Source organism: Epinephelus lanceolatus, chromosome 13 (genome assembly GCF_041903045.1).
Source record: "Epinephelus lanceolatus isolate andai-2023 chromosome 13, ASM4190304v1, whole genome shotgun sequence".
In the NCBI taxonomy this organism is placed as follows: domain Eukaryota; kingdom Metazoa; phylum Chordata; class Actinopteri; order Perciformes; family Serranidae; genus Epinephelus; species Epinephelus lanceolatus.
The window spans coordinates 24,014,964-24,039,372 of record NC_135746.1 but is presented as its reverse complement, the minus strand read 5'-3'; the positions used below and the strand labels follow the sequence as shown (position 1 = coordinate 24,039,372).

Genomic DNA, 24,409 nt, shown 5'->3' with positions numbered 1-24,409 from the left:
AGTTTCTATGGTTATGTTGACACTCTTGCTCTTTGGATTGGAAGTGCAAGATAGGGATGCACTACTGTAGAAGTGCCATAGCTCTCATGTCAGTCACCGGTTTTGTGGAAGATTTTTTTTATGAAATCTAATTCAGCCAAGTTGTAATGCTGCAATTAATGCACAATGATGTCACCGATATGCAAATGATCGGAGGGAGGCAGATGCTTTTGGACTGTAGACTTTTAGTTACTTTTGGAGCTAACACTGGGTACTTAATTGGAGAAAAAGTTGGCAAACTGTTTCCACTGTTGGACTGTATTTGGTAATGTGGTACAAACTTTCAAGCAAAACCAAGCTTCAACTTCCCAAACAAGGGAAGACAAGAATGGTGCTAGATCTTATCTGATAAGATGATCAAATCTAAACATTTGCATGACCTGGCAATAATTGATTCATATCGTGACAAATGGTAACAGTGAGTAGTAAATTAGTATATACTGGCATGAAATAACCAAAGCATCTCACTGTTAAATAATAGGTATTATCACTCCAGCAGTACTGCAGATACACAGGAGGGAGATGGTTTTCAATGGTAACATGTGTTTGCTCATAAACATAGGGAGAGCAGCGAACATTATATAAGTGGAAACAGTGTTAGACCTTGCAACTGAGACAAAACCATATTCAATTGGATGTAGCTTTGCAGCAGAGGCTGCATTTCACCTTTTGATATATCCGCCCACTTCCTCCCACTGCTGCTCTCTCTTCAGCAGGCAGACACGAGCTGATGTTGTAGTGATGCCACACACCCTGGACACAGCCTCAGTCTCTTCTCTACGCCCTTCAGTGGAAGAAAACGCCAAATAGGGAGCTTATAGTCCGTCACCGCTCACTGTGCAGCCGCCTGTAAAGCCTCCCACACTACATTGATTTAACACAAAAGATAAGGTCCTATATACTGTGGAGCTGTAACATACCATAAGGGTCCCTCAGGGTTTCTCTGTATCTTTAACTACTTTTATAGATCTGTATGCTTGTTGTACCTGTAAGTCAAAAGAAGCAGAATTATTAACTTGGGTCTGGAATAACTCATAAAGACCTCATGATCTCAGGTCAGATGCATTGACAGTCTCCCTCTTTGAGTCTATACGTTCCAGTTCAAATATAATCAAGTATAACGCGTCAAGGCAGCTATATGTGATGACATCCCTTCCACAATAAGTCCACCTCTTTCTATCAAGAATGAATCCTAACCTTTCCATCGTTTCCTAGAAATATACCAAAATATATCATACATACAATATGGAAAAAATAAAATAGAGCCCAGGTGTAGGAGGCTCAGGTTTGGCATCTTGCCTTTCCTCATTCAGGCCTTGCAGCAAATGTTGACACATCTCCATGGAAACTGCTCATATGTACAATATGTAGCCAATGCAGAAGTCTTATAATGTGCAGCCTGCATGAGTTTGAATATAGAGATATCTGGAACACTTATATCTTCCTAGTTAAGTAGGATGTTTCAGCCTCTGGCTACAAAATGTTTACCTCATCATAACTGTTGTGTCTGAAATCACATTCTGTACACTACATACCCAGTATGTGTACTATCGTGCATCATACTTTTATGTAAATAAACAGTGGTACGTATTATTTCAGATGCATTGAGCTGTAATTACCACATCACTTATCGTAAGCCTCCTTGCCGGTTGGAGACATGTAACCATGGTAACCTGTGCCAACCTCAGCTCTACTGGTAATTTAAAAATAATTTTATAACTACATTACAAGTAGAAAAGTGAAATCCTACACTTCTTATATGCTCACACTTAACTGAAGCATTTTGTAATATTTCACTGCAAAAGTATGCAATTCATGCACTACTGGTTTCATACTAAGGTCTTGGACATACTAAAAAATCTTACATATTGTTTTATTGTACTAAATAGCATGTTAGTATGGAAATTCAGACACACCAGAGTCCTGAAAAAATGTAACATCTAAGACTTTATTTATGCACTCAATATATTTCTCTCAAATTTTGGTTGCAAATTTGTTAAACAAAATGTGTTAGTGAGCACTTCCTCTTTCCAAGATGATCCGTCCACCTGACAGGTGTGGCATAACAAGATGCTGATTAAACAGCATCATTACTACACAGCCCCGGGATGGTCACAATAAAAAGGCCACTCTAAAATGTGATCACACAACACCACAGATGTTGCAAGTTTTGAGGGAGCATGCTGTTGGTATGTCCACCAGAGCTGGTGCCTGTGAACTGAATGTTCATTTCACTACCGTAAGACATCTCCAGTGTTGTTTCCCTGGATTTGGCAGTACATCCAACCAGCCTCACAACCACACAAGTTGGTTGCGATGACAAACAGCTGTCAGGTCAAGACCCTGGCAAGGAAGACGAGCATGCAGGTGACTAGCCCAAGGCGCACCTGTGTAGTAATGATGCTGTTTAATCAAAATCTTGATATGTCACAGCTGTCGTGTGGATAGATCATCTTGGAAAAGGGGAAGTGCTCACTAAGATGGATTTCTTACAAATTTGTTACCAATATTTGGAAGAAGTGTATCTGTTGAGTGCATTAAAAAAGTCCTTGATCTTTAACTTAAACCTTTTGAAAAATGGGACTAAAAACCAAAGTGTTTAAAGTGATTTATTTTCAGTATGACCACATGGAAAATACTGATTTATTCTACAGTACATGTGTTGTTTAATATGTGTTCATACTATGGTTGTTATGAATTGTAACAGACAGTGTAACTCCTGATGCAGGTGCTTGTTTGCCATTCAAAGTATTGAACTGTTGGGTCAGGTTAGTTTCACTGTCAGCCAGTAGTAGCTGTAACTTATTGCACTATACTTGCATCACTTCTCAATCTGCAAAATGCATCTGTGTAGTTTCTCATTAAATTAGAAAATAAAGTGCATCTATTTCTGCACTTTCAATCTGTGTGTAAATACCTAAATTGCCCAGCATGCATAAAACTGTTATGGCTTTCAGGACGTTTTGGAAAATATACCATCTGTTGTGGCTAGAGACACTGAATAGCTAAGATGTGGATATCAAGTGCAGGGAAGTCACGCTGTGGCAACAACACTGACAGAAAACAGCCAGAGAACAGTCAAGCTAGATGTGTGCCAGTGAAGACACATTAAACACTGAAGTTGGGAAACAACATTGCTTGTTGCATAAAAGGTTATTGTCCTTACAACATAACGCATTAATCCTCACACAAGTGTAAGTGTTGCTAATGCCGAACAAATACTGATGGGAGACAATGGCTGCAAAGATTAAACATTGATGGTTGGCCATTACTGTTAGCACCCTTGTTTGTATATTGACTGAAACACAATTTTATTTGTAGAAACTTATGGTGAGATACAAACTAACTGTTAATGTACAATAATAATGCATTTAAATATAATACTAATGTGCAGAAAGTTTGATTAAACCTGTAATTAATATTATTGACTAACACTACCTGGTGAGACTAACTGTAATGATGTTTTCATAATAATGCCATACATTATGCCATTGATCTCTAGTCATTTTTAAAGGTGGTGGAACATCTTTCGGTGCACAGACAGAGATAAAAGTACAAAAGAGAAAAAAGACATCACATAAAACCAAAGCTCATCCCAAATGTATTTTGCTATTTGAAGATTTCCAGGAAACAGAATGAAAAATAAGCTTCGTTTCTGAAAAATGTCCTGATATCTGCACCTCACATCTGCAACAACTGCAATATTTAGGCACAAGCCAGGTCTTCTGTTGTCACAGATGTTTAATTCAGGATGCCTGTGTGATAAGATACTTCATTAAAAGCAATACAAAAGAAATCCTCTTGCGATATATCTTTTACTTACACCTTGACTAATTAGTATCTGTTTAAGTGATATACAGTATGTGGAAAGGCATTGGTATGGTGCAGCTTTCCCTGGCCTGCACGAGAAAGCACTAACCCCTGTGTGTCACGTATCCGTATCCATATCCCTATCTGTATAACTGCACGCAAGGACAAAAGTGAAACAATCCCTGTAACTCTGTAACCCTCTCATGTCCACTCTAGCAGCTACATCATCACTGACAATGATTGACAGCTTTCAGCACGCTTAAACTCATCCGGTCTTCCTACATAGAAGGCATAGAGACACAAAGTGAGACTGAAACAAGTATTGTTATCAGAAGTACATTTTAATCCCCCTGACAAATGATCATCCTATTACCAGTGACACCACCCAGAAATGTCTCATACGGGTGGCTGGATGGTGCCACTGAAAATCTTGGTGTGGAACTCCAAGACCAAAAACCATAACTGAATTTCAGGAATTCTGTTATACTGTTGAGGTACTGTAAACTGTAATCAATATAAAAGCTAAGGGATGGCATACTGATATACGCATATGGTTTCTTATTTTACCGTAATATCATCTGACGTTCATAGACTAGTATTGGTACAGTTAACATTTTGAGCTCCACAACAAACCAGATTGAGTGTGTTATGTAGCTGTTAGGCAAGGCATTGTTCTTCAAATATGCTTGTTGTCCTTTTCCTTAAAAAAAAAAAAAAAAAACTCAAATATAGACCCTTTTACTGTTTGTAAACAGTATGACCTTTTTTGGTGGGCGGGGCTTAGCTGGAGGCAAAACAATTCTTTACAGACATTAGCTAGTGGTAGCTAGCAAGTTCTGTTGGCTTGTGTTCGACCATAGAGGAAGATGACGCCAGTGATGCGTTCAGAAATATTTATTCCGTGTGCCCGAGCACACTCAGGCACAAACTTGACTGTAAATTTGGAGGGCCATCTGAGTGTACCGTTCGGTTGTCCAGAGCACCGCACTCTCAGAGTGGCAGAGCACTGACCAACGGGACCAGACTGGCCGACCTGTATGCTCTCACTCAGTGGATGGATGATTCGACAGGAAGCTTTGTTGTTGATCACTATGCCAATCTTACAAAGGAGGACAACACTTGAACGGTTTGGGTTGACGGGCAGAGGCGGCTGGTATGTGATAAAATTTAGTTTTGTGCCATGACTCCTTCTGTTCTGGCACTCTATAACACAACAAGACATTTTAAGACTCCTATGTAGCCTACAGCCCTGTGGTAGCAAGTTGTGTTTTGCCTGCAGCTAATGAAATGACGTCATTGTGACGTCGGCCTTAAAAGGGTCTATACAGTTTTAATTTAAAGGAGTACATTGATTGTAAGGAACAAAAAGACAGTGTATGAGGGGGTGCCACTATTTATTACGTCATCAGTGGCTTGATAGACTACCAAATTTATGGTTTTTGTAATACATTTTATATAGACCTTGCAAAACAGCTATTCAGTGGTTGTTCCTATGAAACTACTTCACACTGGCATTAATGGCTAATGCATAAAGCACTGGGTATAATACATAGGGGGGTATTTAAATGTAAGTTTCATGCTGCATAGCGAGGAATGTCTCCTTTCAACATCTCAGATATTAGTGCTTGGTGATGAAGATATTATGTGAAGACTGGAATTTGGCATTTTAAGCCAACTCTTAAATATAAACGCTGAACAAATTATTAGGTTATTGAGTTTAAAGTGTCCCTCAGCTTGTTTAATATTAGTCTGTGTGAATTTTGCTGCAAGGAAAACACAGAGCTATGTAAAGCTTTTTGAGCTGCTGAGTTTTGCCATTGACATTAAAATTAAGCAAAAATGCTTTCTCGAATGATACAAAATACTCACAGCAGAAAGACTTCTGATTGGGTATGTCACATCCAGCAATGGAAAGAATTTGATTTTTTTTTAACATTTCTATTAATTGCACACTCACATAGGAATGCAACTAATTACTATTTTACTCTTAACCTGAGTATTGAAGAAAATATAAAATGCCTATCTCAATATTGCAGAGACAAATTGGACATCTGTAAATTGCTTTGTTTGTTTGACCAAAAGCCACAGTGATATTCAGTTTACTATAAATGTTCTCCAGTTTTGCTTAAAAAATTACAATCTATGACTGTCAGGAAGCAGCCCTATAATTGTTTCAGCTCAGCACTCTCATACCTTATTTCAGTGGCGAAGAAGATGTATATCTGATGAAGTCAAAGTGAGCAGGTGCTTAAATCCATTAACTAAAGTACCAGGCCTTGCATTCTTTTTGTTGTTCAAGCTGCCCACAAACAAACAGTATATCTTCATCTTCATGTCAAGAAAAAATTACAACCTCTTATGGTGTGCAGGTTTAACAGTTTGCCATTTTTTGGTCCATGTCTAAATTACCTTCACCTCGTAAATGTAGTCAGTTGTGTAGCTCATTAGGTTTCCCATGTTGTCATTCTGTGTTGACTGCAGGTGAGGCGCCACAGAAACTGCACGTTTTAATGGCCTATTTGTTACACGCTCTTTCACGGGGCTTTGGAGATAGTAGTAAAAGCCTAGCACTTTGAGGACAAAGATGGATGATGCAAATTGAAAAATGTTTTTCTTCTTTCCTCCCTGCCAACATGTTCTGTCACGGTTCTGGAGAGGGTTCCCACATGTGGGAATTCAAAGGTGCACCACTCTCTTAATTAGGCTGTTTTGTCATGTACCGCTCCATCTATCTTGAGCCTACTGCAGCAGAGAGAGGGAGGAAGAGAGAGAGACAGAGAAAGCATGTAGGGTGGGGTGGGGAACAACTCCTCCCCCAATACCTGTACCTCCCCGACTGCCTGCACCAGACTGTCAAAAAGCCAGTGTGAAAAGTTGAGCTTCGACAATGGCTGACCAAATGCGGAGCACATGAAATATGGAGGACAGGCCCTCCTGATGACTGAGGACAGATTAAAAGACCCTGCACGTTGCTCAAGCAGAGACAGAGAGAAACAACCATGAGAAGAATCTTAGATTAAGCTTTGTGAAGACCATGATAAGAGGCAGAAAACCTAAACAGCAATGATTGTTAGGGTGCTGAAATTCACAATCGTTTCCTTAAAGTTTACAGAATTACAGGAGAATTTACACTTAATATATGACCATAGCTTCTAATGGTTAAACTAGCTCACACACAGGAAACTGTTGGTGGTATCATACCTAAAAAAGTGTAAACTGTGTCCCCTCACACCAGCAGTCAGACTCAAATTAGTTAAAATACTTTGTTCCTATTCTCGTAAATTCCTCAGAATAAAGACTTACAGTTGGCACACTGATATTAAGGATGTTGCCGAGAGGCTGGGTCACACCATTTGCCTAACGCTCAAGAGATAGTAGGATAAAGGCTTGTTGCTGTGGCAACCACTTATCTCGTGACAGAGGGATGGAAGGCTGCTTTGTGAAGTCAATCAGAGTGACAACGAAAACAGTTTTGACATGTTAACATGGCAAATTAAGTTTAAAGCTTCAGTGTAAGGGTGGAGTTTTTATTTTCATTTCATTCAAGAGTTTGTCAGGGATCATTCATGCCCACTTGTCAACAGAACAAACCGTCAGGAAGTCATCTGTAAAGAATATCAGATCTCATCTATCATCATCTATCATTAAATTATTAGATAATAGTTTTTGTCAGTCTAGGAACAAGTTGTGTCAAAAAAGTTGTCTTATGTTCATATTTGAAATTAATATGTAAAGTTATCAATTCTTGTAGATTTGGTTCAATAATTGAGAAAGAGGAAACAAGTTGGAATGTAAAAAACAGAGGACATTGTGTATTCATGTGTGACACACATTTCTGTCAACAGTAAATATGAATTGACTGGTTCGATCTGTTTCTTGATTTGGATTGCTGAGCACATGAGTCACTGCCAGTATTTGCAACATGGCAGACTGGATCTAGCTCTAAAAATAAGAGAAGTGATGAAAAAAACATGTAATCACTGTGCCAAAATAATTTCATGCAAGGCAAGTCTGTTTTACATGGAGATGTGTTGTAATGCTTCAAAATCAAGTGATGCTAATGCGTCCAATTTGAAATTCACTGAACATTCAACTTGTGCATGGCAAGACAGGATATTTGTATTTTTTATTTTAGATTCTAAACAGTTACAAAATAAGTTGCTATTTACAGCAGATGGCTTTCATAATTACCAACTTTATATATTGTCATATCTCAGTTATTTTGACTGATGACATAGCTCTGATGCCATAGTTTCCATGCTCAAATAATATTCTAAGGATTAAAGTGATGTTATAATAATAAAGATTGATAAGCACAATCTGAATCTAAATAAGACCTGAAAAATTCTAAACCCTATTTCTTCTGATGCTCATTTTATGGTATCTCAGCACTGCTTTGACTCACAGAACAGCACAAACAGTCTGTCACGGCTCTGACCGAGGGAAACCTGCGACCACCAGGTCCCAGGACTCATTACTCATGCTGTGCTGTGACCTTCAAAGTGGACGTACCTTGATGTACTCGAAGCCAAACACACACATGTGCACACACATAAACACACAAACACATCAGATGCATGACATTTGTACAGTTGGTGTTGCCCTGACCGAGGAGGTGAGGATGCCAACACCTGGACAACGATGTAGGCTAAAGCTCACCTGGATCACGGACTATAGAACAAGACCCAGCAGGGACACCATCTGCTCCTGAAAACACATTCAACATCAGCATGTAGCCTTTAGGTGCAGTTCTTTTAATCACCGCATGATCCAAACTGTATTGAAGACAACAAGAAACTTCACTGTACATTTGTTTAACTAAACAACAGGTTGTGTGTTGGGGTTTGTCTGTTGATTGACGGGGCTCTCTGGGTTCAACAGGGTGTGATTGCCATATTTGCTACCTGCAACAGCTATTGCAACATGGAAGTAATGTTAGTCTGTGGCATCATCAACAGGATTCTGAAGGGACTGTTTTTGGTCTACCTTGTGTTGCATCTTTGCCCAAAGAGGAAGTAAACCTACTGCTGCTACCTACACGATGTAAACCAAAAACAGTCCCTTCAGATTCACGGAGATGATGTCATTGACTTACATGTCACCATGTTTTTATGCGCCAGGGATAGCTGTAGCCAGAGGTGATATGTTTTCCGGTTGCCCATTTGTCTGTCCGTCCATCCCTCCGTCCCATTCTTGTGAACATGATATCTTAAGAATGCCTCAAGGGGATTTCTTCAATTTGGCACAACTGTCTACTCGGACTCAATGATGAACTGATTGCATTTTGGTTGTCAATGGCCAAAGGTCAAGGTAACTTTAACCTTGCATCCATCTCATTCTCGTGAATGTAATATCTCAAGAACAGCTTTATGGATTGCCTTTAAATTTGACACAAACAAATACTTGGATTCAACGAAGAACTGATTAGTTTTGGCGGTCAAAGGTCAAGGTCATCGTGACCTCATCGGTCTCATTCTTGTGAAGGCGATATCTCAAGAATACCTTGAGGGAATTTATTCAATTTTGGCACAAACATTCACTTGGATTCAATGAAGAACTGATTCAATTTTGGTGGTCATAGGTCAAAGGTTGAGGTCACTGTGACCTGGTCTGTGTCAATCTTGTGAACGTAATATCTCATGAATGCCTTGAGGGGATTTCTTCAAATTTGGCATGAACATTCACTTGGATTGAAGAATAAACTGGTAAGAATTTGGTGGTTAACGGTCAAAGGTCAAGGCCACTGTGACCTCGCAAAACACATTTTTTGCCATAACTCAAGAAGTTTGCGTTAATTATCACAAAACTTCACACAAATGTCTGTAATGATATCCAAAAGGTCAAAGGGCATCTTCACTGTGACATCATAATATTTTCTGGACATTACTCAACGTCATATCTCAGAAATAGAAGGGGAGACATTTGGTCAGATACTGAACGTTGACACTAATCTTGAGTGCTCACCTTGAAACTGTGCTGACTGTGTAGATCATTTTTGCTGCTGGGGGGAAGATGTGTGTGAAGCATGCACATTTTCACAGATATGGATGTAAACTGTAAGAGAAACTTGACTGGTGCACAGAGGCATGCAACTGTGAGGCAGTAATTAAAGTTTTTTATAGTTATGGTTCACTACATCCTAAATCTCAGGCAGTAAATACCCAGCAGGATCATATTTGCTACACTTTCATCTCTCAGTATCCAAGAAACAACAGTTTCAGAGCTGTTGATGCAAACTGTGCCAAGCAGCAAGAAATTCACTGTTCTGTGCTGTCTATTCATTTATTTAATCTGTTAAATTATTCACACATCCATTTATGGATTTGTTAATTTATTGTTTTACATTTACTGCAGTCAAACAGCCAAATACTTCTCCAGGTTTTTGTTTACTTAAATTACAAGTCTTTATTGACCTTAATGTAACATTTCATTATACTGTGAGCCAGCAAGCCGGATATTTCTGCTATTGTCAGTGTCTGCAGTAGTTAGCATCACTGCGCACAGCCTGCCAGTAGAGAATCTCATTATTGATTGGCAGTGTCATCTTAAGACAGGCTGAGGTATAAATATACAGTATATTATCTGTATGAGGCAGAGCTCATACATTGATTGAATTTACCTGGGATATAAATACGAATACGGGCTACAACCTAGAGCCCACTTGGGTGCCACATTAATCAAACAGTATTGTGACATAAGTTTGTTTTCTTTTCCAGTTCAGCCATGGCAGCTATCCTCGCTCATACTACTTAAGGTTCCTATTCTACTTTTCAAATGTATTTGTTAAGGAGTTTTAAGTCAGTCTTGTGTTATAGTAGTCAGTAATTAACGGTTGTAAAACAAGCTGACAAACCAATCTATATATCCGTGAGAGACCAGCCTAAACATAAAAGTCCAAACCTGAATGGAGAAAGAAAATGCTCCTGTTCAGCCCCTTGTCTTCTCAGACTTGACATTATTCCTAGAAAATTTCACTGCAGATTAATTACACCCTATTTAGTAATTAATGAGGGTTAATGAGGGTTTAGAAGAACTTTCATTATGACTACACTACAAGTTACACACCACAGTGCCAATCTTTCTGGTTATATAAGAGAAAGTTTTTTTATAGCTGAAGTCTCAACCTGACAGTGCTAGGGAAAAAAAATACTGACACACTGGAAATCCCCTCCAGACTTTTTTTTCCTCTTTGACTACAGCAACACCTGTATGACTGTCAGCGAGGTGCCTTTAAATCTTCCGCGTTGTCCATTCCACTTGAAGGAGCAGACAGCTGTTAACAACTCTGAGAGGTCCCTTGTGAGGCTCACTGCATTAGACAATTACACGGTGCATGTTAACGTCGATCACCTGCATATAAAGCACTATGGTAAATGGCCCATACTAGAGTGCTGTATCATACAGATTTTAATAAAGGTGTATTTCATGTGCCAGACGCATGACACAAGGGAGAAAGATCTTAAATGATTGTTTGAAGCTCTTTTCCCTTGGAAATAGTTTTAATGCAACTGATGAAATATCCCTCAACTTCTGTTTAAACAAATATAATTAGCTGATTAATCAATTAGTCGTTTGACAGAAATCTTGTTTAAGACTCTGGTTCCAGCTTCTTAAGTGTATGGATCTGCTGCTTGTCTTTGTGTATGGTAGTAAACATGGGCGGATTATGAGATAATCGGCAAAGATATGCAAAATTTTAGGGTGTTTTTTTATTTTTATTTATTTATTTTTTTCGCTATTTTGCATCTTTTTGTGGTAATTTTGTCTGTGGTCATTTTTTGGTCTTCTGTCTCTCTTTGTAGTCATCTTGTATTGTCTTGCCGTTGTTCATTTTGTGTCTCTTCTAAGTGATGATGTCTTTTTTGAAGTCATCTTTTGTCTCCGTAGTCATTTTGTGTTTCCTTGTAATCGTTTTGTGTCTCTGTGTGAAGTCATTTTGTGTCTTTTTGGTTGTTCTATGTGTCTTTGTAGTCATTTTGTGTCTCCTCTAGGTCATAATGTCTCTTTTTAAAGTCATTTTGTGTCTCTTCTAGGTGATCATGTCTCGGGTTAAAGTCATTTTGTGTCTTTTTGGTTGTTCTTTGTGTCTTTGTTGTCATTTTGTGTCTCCTCTAGGTCATAATGTCTCTTTTAAAGTCATTTTGTGTCTTTTTGGGTCATTTTGTATCTCTTCATAGTCATTTTGTGTCTTTTTGATTGTTCTATGTGTCTTTGTAGTTATTTTGTGTCTCTTCTAGGTGATAATGTCTCGGGTTAAAGTCATTTTGTCTTTTTTGGTTGCTTTATGTCTCTTCATAGTCATTTTTGTTTTCTTTTGGTTGTTTTGTGTCTTGTTGTAGTTGTTTTGTGTCTCTTCTAGGTCATAATATCTGAAGTCATTTTGTGTCTTTTTTGTTTGTTTTCTATCTCTCTGTAGCCATTTTGTGCCTTCTTGTGGTTGTTTTGTGTCTTTTAGTAGTCATTTGGTGTCTTTGAAGTCATTTTGTGTCATTTTTGGGTGTTTTGTGTTTCATCTTGGTCATTTTGTGTGACTTTGTGGTTGTCATGCCCCTTTTGTAGTAAATGTATGTCTCTTGGCATTTCCCTTTCATCTCTTTGTCTTCTTTTTGTGTCTCTTCCTGGTTGGTATGTGTCAATTTGAGTGACATATTGCAGGGGAAGGCCAGGGGGGCCTCTGACACAGAGCGCTTGGGCCTGTGTCCCATAGACCTGTTTAGAAATCCATCCATGATTAATATCTTTGAGATGTGGACTGTTGGTCAGATAAAATAAATAATATCACTGTCACCCAAGGCTCTGGAAAACTGATGAATGAATGAAGTAGAAAAATAATCAGCGGATTAATCAGTAATGAAAATAACTGTTAGTTGCAGCCCTCAAAGGCATTCGCATCAGATAGTGAAATTAAGAAAAATCACGAAATGCCCTGGAGAGGTCACAGTTACACTAGCTGTCCCTTTTTGGTTAATCAAACCACAAATTAAAGCCTGTACTTAAAAGTGCACCCAGCAATAGAATACACTACTGCCTCCATTTTACATGACAAACATACAAATGAAGAAGAGGAGAAACAAAATGCATGCCAAAGAAAAATTATGACTGCTATTACGAAGATGGTGATTCACAAATTAGATGTACAAGTAATCAATTTAATGTATGTCACAAATCTCTCAGGTCTCAGTTTTAAAAAAAAACAGATTACCCTGTATAAAGCTACTGAGCTGCTGCAGGCCTCCAGAGTGTTGATATCTGCCAAGATGTGAAGGATTTTGCTTGCTTTCCTTTATGGTGGTGGTTTTCACTCAATTTCCCAGAGACCCTAGAGCCAGGAAGGAAGCCTTGAGCTCCTCTGCTGATTAGGTTCAGTTACTTCTAATTAATCAAAAGGGTATATAGTCTTTCCGCTCAGCTATGTCATGTATTCTTATGAAAGCCTTACTGTGGACCAAAATGTGAATTCCTTTTCTTTGTTTTTTTTTAACTCAATTTATGTGTGTTTTCCCATAACCATATGTCATGAGATACCTCCAACATGGTGCCAAAGAAAAGAAATCTGGAGGTAGCACATCATCCATTATTGATTTTTTTTTTCCTTTCCAATCTCTTTTCAGTAAGCGTACAAAGGCAGCCTGTAGATTATTTATTAGCATTGTCTATTTGTCATGAAACTATTCCCAGTTGTGTCAAAAATAAAAGCAACAGCAACGCCACAGATGTGACAAATGCAAAGAAAAGCTCTTAGAGGGGGTTTCGCTCTCAGTTCGTTTGATCACAGCTTTCCTTTTTCTTTGTCCGTGTCGACTTCTCAAGGCTGTGTCGCAAGAGACTGGAGAAGAAGAAGAAAAAAATCTTTTGTTAGCGCGTGGGAGGGGGGTGTAGTGAGTTGTGAAGGGGGCGGAGGGTTTGAAACACCTCCTCATGTTGCATTATGAGGGATGACAATGTGATGCTGCAGCTAAACCCTCGCAGTGTGATGCTGAGATATTGGGGAATCCCCTGCGTAACAGTTTCGCCACTGTGGTGCGATGGAGTCAACAAGAGCAGATCCTTGAGGAGAAACACAGCTGGGGAACAGTATTTTATTGGCAGACTGCTGTGTGTGTGTGACATGTAGCTGTAATGTTAGACTGTCCCCTCTTGCTCCCTGATATTCTGTACTATAAAAGAAGGCACTTGATCATTTAGGATATTTTAAATTAAAGCAAATTTTTTGCATAAATGAAGTATTTCTTTCATCTCACTCACACTTTAACGCATGAGCAGTAGTAATATAAACTCCTTAAAACTATCTTAAAGCATAGAGGAGCTAGAGTAGGGTAAGATTTTTAAATCAGCATGTAAACGTGCATAATTTCCATCAATCAAAACGCAAAAATCTCAGCACACACAGGGTGTAGCAGCTGACATTTTGCACACAAATAAGCACCCTGACTATAAATTCAGTCCTCTACACCTCAGAGTCTTGACAGCTTTGTAGTGAAGCCTCTTGGCACTGTGCAATTTTGGGCTGTAACAGACAAAAGATCACAATTCAGTCAACAATAGTGTGTCTAGATCGACTGCGAGACAAGTTCACCGCCAGCGGACAGAATTCAGTGTCAGAAATTTAAGCCCAGAATCCCTCAATGTGACTGTTACTATTGTACAACCCAGTGTTTTCAATGTAACTCTCAAGGGCCTGGTGGGCGGCCAGGCCAACGTGAACCCCTGCCAGGCCAAAAGAATCCTTAATTTTGTTTTTTAAAAAGCCATCATTCTGCAGCAGTGCACCACTGTGAGTCTATGGACAAGGCAAGTGTTTGTAGCCAGTTTACATGTCTGTAATAACAGCAGGAAAGGCTGCTTAAATCAGTTAAACAGGTGAAGTGAAGATGGTGTTGTCAGTAGGCTACCAGTCAGAAACAGGCTCTGTAGTGAACAACATGCTAACACGCTGACCGATCAGTGTTTTTGTGTTTTTAGCTGAGCTCGGCCAGAGAATATTCACTTAAAAGAGTTCAGTGATGCTGTTTCTTCCCTCACTGCTCTCTTTGAATTGTGCTGGAAATTATACATGTTAGCCCAGGTGTGTTTTATGCGGAGTGAGCACTGCACCGAACTCTTGTACTACCTTCTGCCCATCCACCAGGCCAAAAAAAGTCTTGACTTCAAACTCAGAATTGCCATTCCATGTAGCCCTCTTTTCCCTGGCTACGACCACATCCTCAGCGCCATGGCTAAAACTTTCATTGTTTTGCACCATTTTTAAAACAAGAGAGCAGGCCCATGATCTGTCTCCGCTCGCATCGGCTATTGTCTTTTCTCTTTGTCCATAATTCATCAGCCAATCGCTGCATTTCTCATGCTTCAAAACTGATATCATACAGTCTCACACAGACTTTATTAGATCCATCTAGCGCCCCATCTTGTGTGACATGCAATGAAGATTGATGCTATTGCCGAGTGTACAGGCGCCATAAGAGGAATCGATGCTGTTGTCCAGCAAGGTTACGTTTGAGAGGCTTTGATAAAAAGCACTCCAAATATAAAGCGCCACAGATATGTCATCAAGGGCAGCTGATATCATTTTTTTGATTCATGGATTTAGAGATCTGCTTATTGCCAGAATGTCATTTGCAACAATCAAAGCATCAAAAACATAATGTGGTGGTCCTGGAGCAATGCTCCTGAGGATAATTTACAGTTTTTATTGGAACTATTTTTACCAATGAAATGGATCACTGGAATGAGGCAGAATGTACCCTGTCTGCATAAAGGTCATGCCAGCAGCTGTGTAATTATAAATGTTAAAAAAAGAACCAAAGACAGAATAGAAATGCAGTAGAGCACTGCCAAGTCTCACCACTCGTTCTGATGCTGTCTCATTTTTGATTTATGCTGCAGGCTGATCTTTTGACATTAAAATCTTGACAGGGTGCAGGTGCCACTGTATTTTTTTGTTCAATTACAACTAAAAATCATTTGAAAAGCCCTGATTTCACCTCTTCCCTACTGTCTCACATGCTGACCTAAGTCTCACACTGTGTTTAAAGATTAATCGACGCCATAGCATGCGGTTAAAACCAACTTAATTACAGAAATAAACAAACAACCTGTAACCTGTTATGCATTATTGATACTGTGCACATCAGGCTTTGAGAGGGAAAACACGGCTTCCATATCTGGGGCATTATCTGGGGTTGTTTTTGGCTGAAGTGTTGTGTGCGCCACACATATTGATTTTACCGCAGGGAAAGTGATTTATCAGAATTACTCAAGGATGCTGGACACCATGTGCATAAATAATAAGGCGACGCAGCCCTCGTCTGCCTTTAAGACTGCGTATGCACTCACTCATTTACTGACAAGTATCACTCAGTGATTTCTCTCATGTCCTCCCCACTTATCCTGTCACTCTGTCATTTACACACACACACACACACACACACACACACACACACACACACACACATAGCCTACAAGAACACACTTCTGCTCTAGAGATGAGTGGATTTGCCCTAATGCATTCGTGATAAAGAACTCTGGAGATAAAACAGAATGTAGAGAGGAACAAGATGGCTGAAAAATGACTGATACAGTACCTGCAGTATGCAAATCATCCTCACAGGAAGCTAAACATAGCAAGATAGAGCAGTAAGAAAAAAGTCCAGACAATGACGAACAAGCATGCTAGGTTCTTTTGGTTTCTTGGAGTTTTTAACCAAACACAGACAAGCATCAATGGTTTCATTATCAAGACAAATTAGTTATCTGTAGTGGCCAACCAAGGTCCAAAACAGTGTCAACTATTCCTCCATAATTGGGTACAGTTACATGATGGCTTCTCATTCTGAATGAAATAAATCTGAATGAAATCATTTGGAATTAAAGTCTAAATATTCATTCTGAATGAGGGTTTACATGGGAGATCAGTTTAATTGCCTTTGAATTGCCTTTATTCGGGTCTGCGCAAGGTCTGGGGCAGGGAAGGTTTCTGATTGGATAGTGGGCGGGGCGGATCTTATGTGTTTACCTTTACCGGAAGAAAACACTGTAGTCCTCGTTCCAGATAACAAGATGCTTGACGACGCCGTTCTTAGTGCCTTTTTTGGGCTTGTTTTGCTTATATTCTGGAAGCAGCAGTACGACAACAACCTTGTTCTGCTAATGCTTCGTCTGTTAAGGAGAAGGGAGGTAGAATGTTCCAGCCCCGAATGAATTTTTGATCGCATTTTCATTCCGAATTAGGTGTTTACAAGATCACTTTGAGTAGGAATGATCTTTCATTCCGAAAAGGGAATTAAACTGTCCATATAAACACACTCATTGCATCATTGATAAACAAAAATGGTGACTCTGACAGGTAACGATATGTAATGAGCTGCTGGAAAAATGAAAAATTCACACACTGCAAAAATGAAACCACCTCCTTCAATTTAATCCAAGTTTGTTTTCCTTTATGCCCTTTCAATTGAGATGCTAACCAAGTGGGATGTTGCATACAATGTATCAACACCCTGACAATGATTCACAATCATTTCTTCATACTCCTAAGTCAGGACACAAACTCAATTAAACCAGCAACGTTAGCTGACGTTAGCTACAAAACCCCTCAGATTAAAGGTTCCCCATATGTCGTCTTTCAGTATTCTCCACACGACACAGTCGCACTGTTTTTTCCACTGTATCAATTGTTGTGTTTTTCCTCAATAAGCTGGACATTTCTATCCAAGAGTGTTGGGACAGTTCCAGAGTCTTATTAATTTGTTCTCATTTGGCCGTCTCACAGTTAGCGCACTACGGAGACAGGCTGCTAATGAAAGTAAAAGCAGGATGTGGAGATAATTACAGTTACAGGCAGATCAGCTGCTGTTCTGAATCAATTACCATGTCATTTGGCTGTGATGGCGACTTCTTGCAAATTTTCCTCAAGACAAATAATGAAGTTATCAATATGGCAGCCATATGTTATCCACAGCGAGGATGCTGTAGGTGTTCTCACTTTGATTACATAAAATTGTTTTTAAAGACAGTCAATGGGCCCTGTATACAACTCTGTATACAAGTTCTAAATTACATTTTCCCCACATAATTAAAGGCTAAATGAATATAGAGGACTCTGTATGCTACTTTGTTTATTAGCAGAATAATGTGTGAATTGTTTTACCCCATTTTTAAAAATACAATATCATTGCTAGTATAAACTTCCATGTAATATGGTGTATAATGTGTCATCTCTACAGTGTGTTATGTAACAATCCGTGAAATGTCCTGAAAGATGGACCTCAACTTCATCCCTAAAGAAGAGCCCAGCAATATATCAGCTGATATAAACTTGTTGCAGATGCTATATCAATATAAGCGTCTATGTCAGAAGATCAATAAGAAGAAACTGCACTACAGAAATATCAAAAATATATCTGAATTAATTCAGAAACAGTGTTTCTGTACAGTTAAAAGAGGTCTGACAAGTTTATTTTTGAACTTAAAAATGTCTCTACATTTCTCAGTCACAACTTTTTTGTTACATAAAATGTCATTTATGAAAAAATAAAATAAGATCAGCCAATACATTTTTTTAAACTTTTAAATATTAATGTCATTATCAGCTTCAACAATACAGTATCAGACAGGCTACATACTAAAGAAACAGCCAATTCACCAGAATAAAAGGGTAGCAGATTACAGGTATATGTACACACACACATACACACATACAGGTAAATTTTTCAGGTGAGACAGCTGCCAAGCAGCAGACAGCACCAGACGACTGTTTAAGACCAACAAAACCAGGTGTTTGCGACAAATCCAGCTGTGTTCGTAGCGACAAAAGTGTTGTTGTTTTTTTTAAACAAGAGTTTGGAATATTTATAGTTGTTTTTGTCAGGGATGTTCCTGGCGACTAATTTCCCTGTCGATGAAACAAAAATTTTAATTAATCTTCAACAACCTTGTCAGATTTTAAATGCCACTGAAGTATGAGACACTTTGTGCCGTGCAGTATGAATGCTAACATGACGACAATTCAGTCAAAAGCTAACCACTAAAATAACATCTAAAATAAATAAATTGCCTCTGAAATGTGGGGCACATTGAACCCGCAGATTATCCAACAAAAATGGTAGCAATTCACTTTAACGTTAAAAAAACATCTAAATTATAAATAAATTTCAGCTGAAATTTCGCGCCGTGCAGTATGAATGTAAACCCTGCACATTATCTGACAACAACACTTCCCACCGTGCTGTTTTAAAACTCCACTACTCTACTCAAACATTAATGCGGGGAGGGGGACTGCTGTCTGACGGCTCTGTAGCACCCACTAGTGGTGGGCGGCTACATAACAGTTAAGCGGCATTGTACATGAATAAAACACTAATTAGTTTAAGCGACTAATATTTCTGGTGCTGACTAGCGAGGGGGCAGACGTATAATCATTTAGACGACCAATCGCGCACAACAAAAACAGGCATTTTTCAATTAAAGTTCAGTACATTTACGGCCAACTGGGTATGTTAAGCCAAAACATGGCATTGTCCTAACCTTAATGAAGTGGGGTTTTTTGCCTAAATCTAACCACACATTACTCACATCATTGTTTCAACATAAAATTGAAAATTGAAGCATTATGACTTAAAGTTTCAACATAACCACCATATATAAGATGTAGAAATGTAGCATAATCGTGCTTTGCAGAAATGTACAATGCCAGTGTTTATTCTGGCATGTGTATTGAAAGTAAACTCTTGCTTTGTAATTTACGTAATTAAATGTAATTTTTAAGTAATTTTAAGGAGTTATCACATAATTTATTTGGTCACAGATGAAGTGTCTGGATGTAAAAACTACACAGAGAAAAGAAAAAGAAAAGTATCTTTGGAGATAAAACATGAATCCTGTGTTTTAACCCGCAGCGATTCCATCAGGCTCTTTAAAAAAACAACACTGTAAGCCAAGACAGCAGCTGACCTTTCAGTTACACAGCATCCATTTGATTCCATTTAACTATACGCTCCATTCTCAAAGCACCCTCAAGGCATCGCAGCCTATTGATCTCACACAGAAAGTTTATCTACAACTCTAACACTGTGTAATGTCATGCTGTACTTGTGCTTTCTCTCTGCAGCCAGTGAGAGGAAAAGTTTGGGAACGTCGGGGCAGGGAAGTTGGCTCGAGAACAGGACCGCAATACTCCTCCTGGTGTTTGGTGAGAATCATAATATATTCAGTATTCAAACACCCACAGTAGGAGTTCAAGGAACTTAGCCTTCACCGTGCCTTTTTTCGAATACAGGGTATAAGGGTATCCTTCACAAAAATGCTTAGTGGTTGCCAGGCAACAGCAGATATGTCAGTGGGAGACAGTTTGCAAGGTAGGGCTCACTTACAACTTTGCACTTATCCTAAGAGGAGAATGAAGCACCCATAAATTAAGAGAAGAGTTAAAGAGATAAATACAACTCAAAGCACATTAGAGCAATGCACTATCTGTAAATTATACAGCCTGCAAATACCAAATATATCCAGCAAGAGGACACACATGTCCAGATCAGTCATCTTGACAGATTATCCTGTTCCTCCTGGTAATTAAACCACATGCTGCTGCGGTGTTCATTGAGCTGTCTGGCACATTAATGAGCCAAAAGAACATGCTAAATGCGCCGTAAAGGGTGACACAGGCGTTTATGATCAAACACACCTCACTGTACAGCATATCTTCACTTATTCTTACAACTGCCTTTAACTTTGGACATCAACATTTCATGCATGCTCTCCATCCTGGAATTAGGATTTGTCAGAGGAACTAAGCATTACATATTTTTCCCAAACATCAAACAGCATCTCCTTTGGATTTAAACTTTGGGATTTGATTGCCGGTACATCAAAGGACAGCCCAGCGGTGTGTGCATGTCTTTTTGCTCTGGCTGTAAGTTACTCTTCCAGGCCTTGTCTTCAGGATTTTGAAAGTACAAGCCTGTCACAGCTCCAGCCAAGATAAAAACAAGTGCAATGACCTCGGCTGTCAGCCGAGCAGCCCTCCTTGCCCCCCCGAGAAGGGAAAAATAGACACAGTGGAAGCTCGCAGACAGCAGCGATGGACACTGGGATTACACGCAGCATTATCAAAACACCGTTGATGTACTGCAGCTGTTTGCAGAGGCGACATCGGTTGTTTTTAAGGTGTTTCTGCTATATTAGACAGCACAATGAGGAGAAAAAGGGAGGCGAGAAGTGGAAAGGGATGACATGTAACTGTTTGTGTGGGCCTGAAGTATCAATACAGCAATGTGTGAGACTGCCTAAAAAAGACCTCAAGTGTTTCTGCTTCTATGGTATAAAATGTGCCTCTAGGCACTGTGCAACGTGAGACTTATACCCCAGGCAGTAAATAAATCAAAACATACACACAGCCACACGCTCAAAGGTGGTGTTGGACCAGAGGAATTTTGTCATGGTTTTAAGAACCTTTTTTACTGTGTCCACTCCACAAGAACTGCAAGCCATCGTACTTCTTGAAACAGCATTTTAGGGAATTTCTTAGCTCCCATTTCATAGTCTGTACTCTCTCAGCACAAGATAAACTTTGAGTGATGTAAGCATACATTTATTGACCGAACACATGAGCCAATGCAGCACCAGCAACCACCATTTTTAAAAAGTTGTTATTTCAAAATAAAGTGACAGTGCTATACCACGAATGCAAGCAGAGGAAAAGCCCTTGGTGGTCTGTAGTTTTCGGGGGAGCTCCTCAGTGGGCAGTTTCTCTCAAGGAGTCCCCAGAACTGTTTGGTCGAAAAACAGCTGTAGTCACACATATACAAAGACTGTACACACAGCCATAGGCCTCTACGCTCATTCATTTATACAAGAATACACAACCACACATGTATAATATTAATGAGAAGCAAATACCATCTTTTACAGTGATACTCAGCTATCTCAGGACACCACGTCTATCATTTGAGGGGGAAGCTAATACAAAATCCGAGCCCTATACCCCTGCCTATACTGGCCTTTTAACTGCTCATCCATGACTAACTGACCACCATTGCAACACAACAAGGGCTAATAATTCAAGCAGAAGCAACTGTCAGAGCAGTTTTATTATTCCTGGTGATATATTACCTTTTCAGCGGTTGTTTCCGTCGCATCTCTGCTGTAATTAGCTACCTTACTCACCTCTATTGTGTAAATGTGACTTGACTTTATTGTTTGTGCCAAGCACAGGAAGAGGATGGGAGCAGGGTTGGAGGGAGAGGCTTCTGCAGAGACCGGTCCGGGAGGAGTAATGTTCTGCCAGTGCTCGCAATTCCCACCGGTCTAATCGAGGGAGCTAGGTAAGTTAATATCCCTCTAAACTGTCCACCTTTGAATAACATTCAAGACTCGATTTATGCCTCCAGTGTGTCGAGGAGTGTGACCATTCAGCTAAACCTGTGTGAATATAATGTGACATGAATCAATCAGTCAGCGCAACGTTATGTGGCATTTTAAGAGCCGTGCTGGCAGTAGAAGGGTAGGTTCATGATTTTAAAATGTAGCAATGAGACGCAGAGCCTCTCATGCTACCCATCTGTGGTGTCACTTGTTCAACTATGGTGGCAGTTTGTGATGAAGATTTTTGGCCTTGGTGTGTGAGGAAAATGAAAAATGAATGTGTGACAGGCTCTACTTTTAGTTTGAAAATCAGCACAGCTCCTCCTAGCATGACAGTGTCAAAAACGTCAGACTTTACTTCTGTCACATTGGAAATGGCTAAATTTTAAATATCTGCTGGAGACTGGGCGGACCGAGTCATCTGCCATGCCTTTTCAACACAGCTAATCTGCTCCATCACTTGTTCTCTGTGCCGCACACGGCCTAATGAGGCAGAAACCACTTGAAGTGCTTTTTTAGCAACGAAAATGCACCATGATACCCAATCAAGCAGCCAGATCTACAGTAGATGCAACACAGGCAAGGCATCACTGACTCATCACAGTGTCTCACCAGAACTAATGGACAGCTGGCAGCAAGAGTCCATGTCATGCAGACAGGCCTAGCCAGCCCGGCCTCCCCCCAAGGTCACAGCCAGTCTCTCGCAGAGCACTGGCACCAGAGCAGCAGATGGTGGTGAGATGATGGCCTATCATTACTCACCCAGCAGAGAAGATGGCTGTCCTTTGTCAGAACAGGCTTGTGGGAATTCAGATATTTGCTGGTTTAAGTTTTTTTTGTAAAAGACCCATTTTTTTTCTGCAGAGGTGTTTCCCCTAAGAGTCAAGGCCTTTCACAATACAGAGTATGACATGTTTAAGTCGAGTCCTGACAATCCAATCAATGTGCATTGCTCTCAACCAGTGGTTCCCAACTGATCCCAGTCACAGGATCCAGATTTGTCCTTAGTCATTAGTTCAAGGTCCACACACTTTGATATATTCAGCGTCATACTTGCGTTTGGCCATGTCATCGAGCTAGTTTGTTCTTTCTGTCAAGTGGCTGTCTGTTAGTCACTCACTCTACAGCAGGAAACTGCACTTCAAAATAAAAGCTCAAACTTGACACAATCACAAGTCGCTTACGTCCATTCAGAATGGACCTTTTGGACCACGACCCACCATTTGGTAACCACTGCTCTAAACAGCTGGAGTTTGCCATTGGCTGACTGCGATCAACCGACCATGCCAAGGCGGGTGGCCATGTTGTCGGACAAGAACATATGTCAGTGCTGGGAACTCAACAGTATTTTACTTCTGAATTTAGAAAAGGGCTCAAACATTACTGTAGAATGTAAGGCTTGTTTACTGGTGTTAAAAATGCTGTTAACATTGAAATGCTCAATGTCAAACTTGAGGAAACAGCTACGTTAATGAAACTGCAATAAATCACATTAAAAAAGTCATTATGCAGAAATCTGTGACCTATCACATTTCAGAAGTAACCTTCCCAACACTGCGTACATATTGGGTGCCAAAAGTACACAGAGGCAGTGCTATTGTAAGACTACACAATAAAAATCAAACCCTAAGCTAAACCAAATATTAGATGTTCAACCCTGATACCAGCCAGTCATTACCACCAGAATGATCATTGACGCAGACGCCTTGTCTTGCTCGTCCAGTCTGACTAGCAGGTTCTCACATTTTTGAAAGTATCATAGCTTATTTTGAAGTACCATTATTTTTGTAATTAAACCACATATTCCAAATCTGAACAGTTAATTTCCTGCCTAAAGAAATCCTCAAAATTACAGTTTGGTGACACAGTAACACACAGCTGTGAAACCAGTCCAGTCACCAAAAGAAAATGTTGGCATGGTATGTCTTGGCAAACCATGAATATGGCACAATTTTGAAAATTCCTAAGTATCCTATCAGCGTTTCAAAAGTGATAGTGCCACAAAAGGCATTTATCTTTAACTGAGATATTGCTGATTTTCCTGCTGGGGATAAGAAAACAGGTATTTTTTATCTAACCATAACCTGGTGGCTTTTGTGCCTAAACATAACCACACATTAACCCCCGTGTTGTTTGAAACATTAAGTTTCAAAGTATGCACTACATAGTATTGTGCAAATGTAACGGACCTGTGGTTTCCAGG

At 39.6% G+C, this 24,409-nt stretch overlaps 1 protein-coding gene and 1 long non-coding RNA gene across 7 annotated transcripts in view; one reads left to right on the top strand and one right to left on the bottom strand.

Moving 5' to 3' along the window:
* LOC144466539 (uncharacterized) overlaps positions 1-23,763 on the top strand; it is a 68,858-nt gene extending 45,095 nt beyond the window's left edge. Inside the window, exons 2-3 of the long non-coding RNA XR_013493156.1 lie at positions 19,955-20,035; positions 22,057-23,763. This is a non-coding gene — a long non-coding RNA (uncharacterized LOC144466539). The remainder of the gene's footprint in view (positions 1-19,954; positions 20,036-22,056) is intronic.
* The window catches only part of dlgap2b (discs, large (Drosophila) homolog-associated protein 2b), a 142,979-nt gene that overhangs the window by 85,507 nt on the left and 33,063 nt on the right, over positions 1-24,409 (bottom strand). The gene's annotated exons all lie outside the window — the stretch shown is intronic.